The sequence below is a fragment of the Ictidomys tridecemlineatus genome, chromosome 9, assembly GCF_052094955.1.
Source record: "Ictidomys tridecemlineatus isolate mIctTri1 chromosome 9, mIctTri1.hap1, whole genome shotgun sequence".
Taxonomy (NCBI): Eukaryota; Metazoa; Chordata; class Mammalia; order Rodentia; family Sciuridae; genus Ictidomys; species Ictidomys tridecemlineatus.
Window position 1 is genome coordinate 33,901,884 of NC_135485.1, and position 7,955 is coordinate 33,909,838.

The 7,955-nt window shown below is 33.6% G+C and overlaps 1 non-coding gene across 1 annotated transcript; it reads left to right on the forward strand.

The window, feature by feature from the left end:
- The first annotated feature begins 1,574 nt into the window (after positions 1 to 1,574).
- On the forward strand, positions 1,575 to 1,647 carry Trnat-ugu (transfer RNA threonine (anticodon UGU)). The gene has a single exon. It is a non-coding gene; the product is annotated as a tRNA-Thr (tRNA).
- The last annotated feature ends 6,308 nt before the right edge of the window (positions 1,648 to 7,955 follow it).

Here is a 7,955-nt window from a genome sequence, read left to right on the forward strand (position 1 = left end):
ATGTACAAATATTTCACAATGAATAACTTATAATTATATTGCACCAATGTATAATTATGTATAATTATATTGCACCAATAAAATTTTTTTAATTTAAGAAAATCGAGTTAATTTTATTGCTCAGTTTATAGCACAACATCAACAGGTTATGGTCTGAATATTTAGTGTATCACTATTTACTTCCCTACTTTCACTTCTCTCCTAGTTCACTTCTCTCATTAAAACACCAGAGTTGATATTTAATGTGTCTTCTAAGATTAATTTTATGCATCCATCAACTTCTATTCACATATGTAAATAACTAATAATGTTTTCTATATGTATTTTTTAACATGATATAAACAACAAGGTGCTATACATTATGTATTATTTTTTTATTTTTCTCAGTAAATATTGTTTCTGATAACTATCATATGTTTCTGTAAATCTAGAGCTTTTTCTGATCAATATTCTATTACATATACAACTGCATGCTATTTATCTGTTCATATATGACAAACATATAAATTGTCTCCGATTTTCTACTCTGACACCACAAAAACAAACGTGTTTGTAAAAGTCTCTATGTAGCTACCTGAAGGAGAGGCTTGTGTGTTTATGTTCCAAAGTAATCAGGCATTTCCTCACTTTTTCTGAAATATTTTGTTTGCTCTCTAAAATGGCTTCAGTAATATACACTCTCAAAAATAAATCAAAAAATCCCCATTTCCTGATTTATCTAGTGTTCTCATTTTTGCTAATTATATGGGAATAAAGTGGCAGCTACATGATTATTTAGTTTTAAATTAATGTGAGAATATTTTCAATATTTATTAACTATTTGCATTTTCCTTCTTTAAATTGTTTATTTAAATCTTTACTCACTTTTTATATTGGGATCCTTCTATAATCTAAGTTATTAGACTTTCTTCAGTTAAACATGTTTCAAATAATGCCAGAAAATAAAGAACTGATAAACAATCAAACGAAAAACTCAATGACCTAGAATATAAAATAAGTAGCCATAAGTGCATACTGATTTAAGTAAATGATTGAGACATAAATAAATGGGGTGAAATGCACAAATCTCTGCTGAATTTAAAATAATGTGGTTAGATACTGCGCTCTCAATGATGTGCAGTACAGTGTTGTCTCCCCACCCTTAAGTTTAGTTTCCCATAGCTGAATTTCTTCTCAAGAATGTAGTATGCAAAGAAAAACTTTACTATGAAGAAACATGAAAAATACTACACCAATAGATAATCAAGGTTAACATCAAGAGTGATAAGTCTTATTGATAAAATATGTCCTCCATATTATGCAATGGGAATGGCATTTTATTTCTTGGTCTTCTTATGTCAAACACTTAATCCAGGCTACTCATGTGAAAAACATCACCCTAGTAATATCAAAGAATAGTCTACAAAATGAGTAGTGCTTACCAAAACTATTAAGGTCATCAAACACTAGAAATTCTAAGATACTATCAGTCTCCAAGAGCCTAAGGAGACATGATGACTAAGTGTAATGTGCCATCATAGATGGCATCCTGGAACACAAAAAGGACTGTAGGTAAAAAGTAAAATCTAAGGGCTGGGGATGTAGCTCAGTTGGTAAAGTGCTTGCTTTGTATGCACAAGGCCCTGGGTTCGATCCCCAGCACCACCAATAAATAAGTAAATAAAACCTAAGGAAATCTGAATAAAAAGGACGCTTTCACTAATGATAACATATCAGTATAGATTCCCTAGTTGTGACAAATGAACTACACTAATATAAAATGTTAACAATAGAGGCAATCGATGTCTGGGCATACAGGAGCACAGATAATCCCAGGTACTGGGAAGGCTAAGGCAGGAAGATCATAAATAAGTTCAAGGCCAGCTTCAACAACTTAGTAAGACTGTCTCAAAATAAAAAGGGCTCACTGCTAAATCTCACAGGTCAAGTTCAATTCCCAGGGCTGGAAAAAAAAAAGTCGAGGGAATTGATAAAAGGGAATACAGAAACTCTGTACTATCTTTGCCACTTCCTGGTAAATATAACTAATCTTATATCAAAAATTTATTTTTAAATGCTGCTAACTTGTCAACTTTTCTTCCAACTTGCCAACTGCATGTTTATTTTGCCTATAGTGACTTCATTAAACAGAAATCTATACATAAGGTTACATTGATGAAGGTGTTAATAATGGAGGTGAAGTGAACAGGTTTGGAAAATATACAGGATAGTAAATTAGATGAAGGACACATAAAAAATAAGCCTTTATGCATGTTATGAAATGATTCTAATTTTTTTACTATAGAAATGGAATAGAAGCGTTATGGCCTTATTGTGATAGTAAATAGCATCCAATTTTTCTATTTCAATTTCTAAAAGACAAGCCCCAATATCTTATTAGTTCTGGTGGTTTGCTGATAATTTTTCTAAATGACCGATTAATTAACAATATTGAACACTTATCTTCCTTTTATTTGCACACATTTTCCTTTGTATTTAATTGGGCAAAAAAAATAGTACCACATTAAACAGTAGACACATATCAGAATTTTAGTATTAAAAGTCAATTTCAGAAATCTTCTTTATTAAATATAACATTTGTATTTGTGTTTGTCAATTTATTTGCTTTGCTTTATTTTGCATTTGGGGATAGATGTCTAGAGTGTTGAGGGAAGGCCATTTTTATATGATTATAATTCCATTTATAGCTTTTAAAAAGTTTTTTATCTCAAGTTGATATTGAACATTATCAAAAGCTTTTTCAGTGTTTATTGAGATTATCACTCAATAAACCTTTACTCACTTTTATTATTGGGATCCTCCTATAGTCCATTTGTGTGATAGGCTGTGTTGTTTCATTTGCTGTTCTTGACAGTGCATTCCTGAGATAATGTTTCTGATTCATTGTGTGTTATTTATGTATTTCTTTATTTTGGTACCAGGGCTTGAACTCAAGGGCACTGAACCATCGAGTCACATCTCCAGTTAGAGACAGGATCTCACTGAGTTGCTTAGTGCCTCACGTTTGGGATGACTGGCTTTGAACTCATGATCCTCCTGCCTTGGCCTCCCAAGCTGCTGGGATTACATGCCTGGCTCATTGTGTGTTATTAAAAATATGTTGCTGAATTTTGTTGGATAATATTTCTAAATGTTTAACCCATGCTCAAAGGAGAAATTGGCTTATACATTCCTTTTTTCGTTATGTCTTCATCTAGTTTTGATATACAGCGGTGGATATTTTTTCATTTGTCTTTCAAGATGTATTCTTCAGTCTTCTTACTCTGTCATAGGAGATGATTGAATAGATTTCATCAGTGGGCTCCTTTTCCTTCTGGCTTCTGGTAGAGTTCAATGATCTTTCAGCAGCAAATGAGGTAGGTGTGAGAATTTACTCCCCCAATTCCTTTTCTGTTTGATGTATAGTTTGGTGTATCCTTCTACCAAAAATACCAGGACCACTGTGGATTTTGCCAATAATTGCTTCAAGTTGCCCCTTTAGGCAAAACAGCAGTATTGGCTTTGCCTGTTTATGTCTGGGTACAAAAATATTCATCTTTGTTTTATTTAATCCACTCCATACCACTAGAGAGAGTCCCTTCAATAAAATCTCCTTAGTTCCCCAGTGTGCATGTGGCAGCTGCTTCCTCCTGGACCCTGTCTGATAGAGATGCCCAAGTTACATTCACTTCAAAAATAAGTTGTGCATACTCTTTCCTTCTATAAGAAATAAATTATGTGATATAGACATAAATTTCTTGACAGAACTCCACCTATATAAACCATCATTTTAGAGATCAAGATTAAGTATTTAATCTGTAAAAATTTTCTGATTTGATATCAATTATAGGGCATTATATTGTAAAAATGTCTATACTTACATAGCATTTCAAATTAGTGGCATTTAGCAATTCATAATGTTCTCATAAAAATTTGGAAATCTTTCACACCTGTAGCTATTTTCCCTTTGGTTTAACATTTTGTTTTCTGATATGTTCCTACTCTCTTGATGTTTGTGGAAAGTGTGTCTTTTGCAATTCCTTTTTCAAACAACAAGATTTTTGCTTTGGAAAATCAACTTTTCATTATCCTTTGACTTTCTCCTCATTGGGCCCATGCACTACCTTTACAATTTCATTCTCCATCTATACATGGTAAAAGAGATAATTGCACTTAAATTGTATGTTTGGAATATAAAGAGATAATCTTTTATGTGTTTGGAGAAATAGACTTAACACTCCCTAAGATGATAAAAACACCTACTGTGGTATTGCTACTAGAGATGAGACTGCTTTTCATCTTTGTATTTTATAATTCTTGATTTTGGAATGTTTGAGTTAACTGATAACGTGCAAATGAGTACATTTAATTAAGCTTAATTAAGCTGGAAAACCCATTAAGAATATTGCCAGGGCAACCTGCAAAGTACAAATTTGATCAGTAATTCTGATGTAGTCACACCTTATGTGCCTCTTTAGATTTTCTTGGACTCATCTGTCTTCCTTCTGTTGCTCTACAATTGCCTCTGCCATAAGAAGAGAGTCATTGAGACTCAGGATTCTGCTAAGGCTGAGCAGCCCTTTGTCTAAATTCTGTATATCACTTACAAACTTGAAATAAGTTCCCAACTACATTCCCAACTGCAGTTTTCCTGGTGGCTACCAAAGCAGCCAGTTAATATAACCTAGTTACTTGGAAGGGTTACTTCTCTGTGGGATGAAATTTATCTAATGGTACGAGGTGAAAGAGAGAACAAGCAGGTTAGTTTCCTTCTCTTGTTCCATCCAATTTTTTCATATAGTCTATTTAGAGAGAGTCTTCGTGACCCAGTAGTGCTTCCTCAGTCTGCTATCACAGTAACATATCAACCTTCTTTTGTTGTCCAAACCACCCTTCTCTTTTCTTTTCTTTACTCTCACTGGCCTTAGAATGCACTCCTCTTAACAGATATTTTAGGTTCTCTTCCGGGGAACTCAGGCAATACAGATATTACATCAGTCACTCACATCCAATAGCAAAAAGTCCAGCATGAAAGAGCACTATTGTCTGCCTAGGGAAGCAAAAATACTTTCTGATAGAAAAGTAGATGTGAGAATTCATGATTTTGAGGTGTTTTTTTTTTCCTTTTCAAGCTTTCCTTTCAAACAAGGAAAACAAGAAATATTGGTAAGAATGTGAAGAATCTAGAATTCTTATACATTGCCTGGGGAATGAATATAAGATAGTACAGCTACACTGGGTAATAGTTTGGTGGTTTCTCAATAAACTAAACAAACAATTTTCATAGAACCATCATTTGGCATATACCCCCAAATGACTGAAAACAGACACTAAGCAAAAATATTTATACAAATGTTTACAGCAACACTGTATATAACAATGAATAAGTGGAAATAGTCCAAATGTCTATCAACTGATGAACAGATAAAAGGTGCTATAATTATAATAGCCATACATGGGAATATTTTCCCACAACCAACAGAACTAAACACTGATGTATGCTATAACATGGGTGAATCTTGAAATATTATACTGGATAAAAGAAGCCAGGTAAGCAAGGCTCTGAGTGCTTCTTTTTATAAGTAATTTTCAAAATAGGCAAATCCATAGAGAAGGAAAAGAATTAATGGTTGCCACTAACTGGGAAGAGAGGAATGGGAAGTGGCTGCTTAAAGGAAATAGGGTTTTCTTTTGGGATATGAGTAGATGACAGTGATGGTCCTACAACATTATGAATATACAAAGGTTATTATGGTGAATTTTATTACAATATAAAGAACTAAAAATGAATTAAAATGCATGTGTTTATCTAACTCTATTTATCTGATCTTTTAGAAAAACCTTACCCTTTTCTAAAATACTGTCCTATTTCTTATAGAGAATCTCTTGGTTGGGAGAGTTGAGGAAGAATAGTAAATTCTGAAATGAACTATTATAGTTTCAATATGAGGTGTTCCCCAAAAGCTTCTGCGTCAACGCAGGAGATGATCAGATTATGAGAATCCTAACCTAACTAGTAGATAAAGCTACTTGATGGATTGATCCTTTGAATGGCCTAACGAGGCGGTAACTGTAGTAGGGAGGATATTAAGTCTCTGAGGGTTTGCCTTTGGGATTTACATTTTGTCTTGGCACCTCCTGCTCTCTCTGTTTCCTGGCTACCATGAGGTGAGCAGTTTTCCTCCACTACACCTTTCCACCATGGTGTCCAGCCTCACCTAGGACCCAAACAATAGTACCAACTAACCATCATCTAAAACCTCTGAAACCATGAGCCCCAAATAAATTTTTCCTCTTCTAAATTTTTCTTGTCAGGTATTTTGGTCGCAGCAAAATTAAGCAAACTAACGCATAAACCCTGTGACCTTATGCTCCTTAGTCACTGCTTGATATCACCATTTCCTTCTCCTTTAACTGACATCTGTGATTATGTCTCCTACAGTGACGAAGACGTCAGCTTCATCCTGAATGCTCATTGAAAATGCTAGCTCAAATGCTATTGTCCCTGGTGTCCACACTGAGATGCAGAGGCTGCCTTTTGTCGTTTATTGACTCATTTATAATCCTTATTTTAGAAATGACTAGGGTTAATGAATGCCTACATGAGGAGCCCTTGTGTCTGTACCTGACTCATCATGGCCAAGACTCCATATGTAAATATGACTGGTTATTTGCCAAGCAATTTGACAGATTTTAGCAAAGTACATATTTTTAGTTTTCTCTTGTCCATTTACTAGAGACTTTTGACCTAAGTTTTAGACCTGAAACCCTAGAATGTCTGAGTGTTGGGAATAACCATTCCTCTTCTTGGTGTGCTGTGAAGACATTAAGTCAGAGGCTACCAGGATATGGTCTATTGGCTTCTGGCAAGGCTTACTCCAGATTATTCCTGGGATTTTCTCTGAGTATGCACAGTGTGGAAGAAGTCTCCACTCTCCTGCTCCTCTTGTAGTATCTCAGAATGCCAGCAGGCAACACTTAAGGAAAGTGGTGATGTTCTGAAGATTCTGACATGTTGTACATGGATAATCTGAGATTCCTTCTGCACCATGCCTGAAATAAAACATTTCTCTGTGATAGTGCCTTTGAAGCAAACAAAAAGAGTCCACTAATTTGGGGGTATGAATCTGAAATAATATAACTTTTAAAGTTGCATCTAAAAAGGAAAACCTGCTTCTCCTAGATATATAGTAAATTGAAGTTCTCTGAAGATACAATGGAGAATGAAATCTGATCATAAAATGATAATTTTGACATAAATTAGACATGTTCAGAGAAATTCTCTGAATTAAATATCCAATGTGATATAGGCACAAATTATAGACATCAACCATACCATAAAACTAGGTTACATTTAAATCTCTAATTCTTTAAGAGATCTATTTGAATAAGGACATTAAATTTTTAAATTCTCTTTTATCTATCTAAAAGAAATCTATGTGTAATTTACATAATGTGCAGACTGGGTACCTAATAAATATATTTTCAATGACTGAATAAAGATCTAATATTAGAAGTAATTAGATTTACAAGATTTTTTAAATTGGGAAACATTCATTTGCTACTAGTTTTCTATAATGGAGTATTTATTTGTTAAATCTTCAAACAGGAGAAATATATTTTTTATACTACCATGTCATTGTTGAAAAACATGAGAACATAATTTTCTTATAATGAACTAGATAATACATGAGGATAAAATAGCATCTATTTGTTCAATGCAACCTATTTTTTTTCCTGAGAAACAGAAGACTTATTTGACATGTAAAAAGTATTTTTATTAGAAGATTGAAAATCCTGGAAATGGTGATTAAAATGTAGCTAAGAAAAAAACTGTAATAGAGTTCCTACAAAACAAATTAAATTGGAATTTATTGACATTAAAATAAAGAAATGTTAGCCCAATAATGGAAGGATCTAGCCAGAATTAGAGAGTTGTTCATACAAAGCAAAGAAGTATGCTTCAGTCATCACTG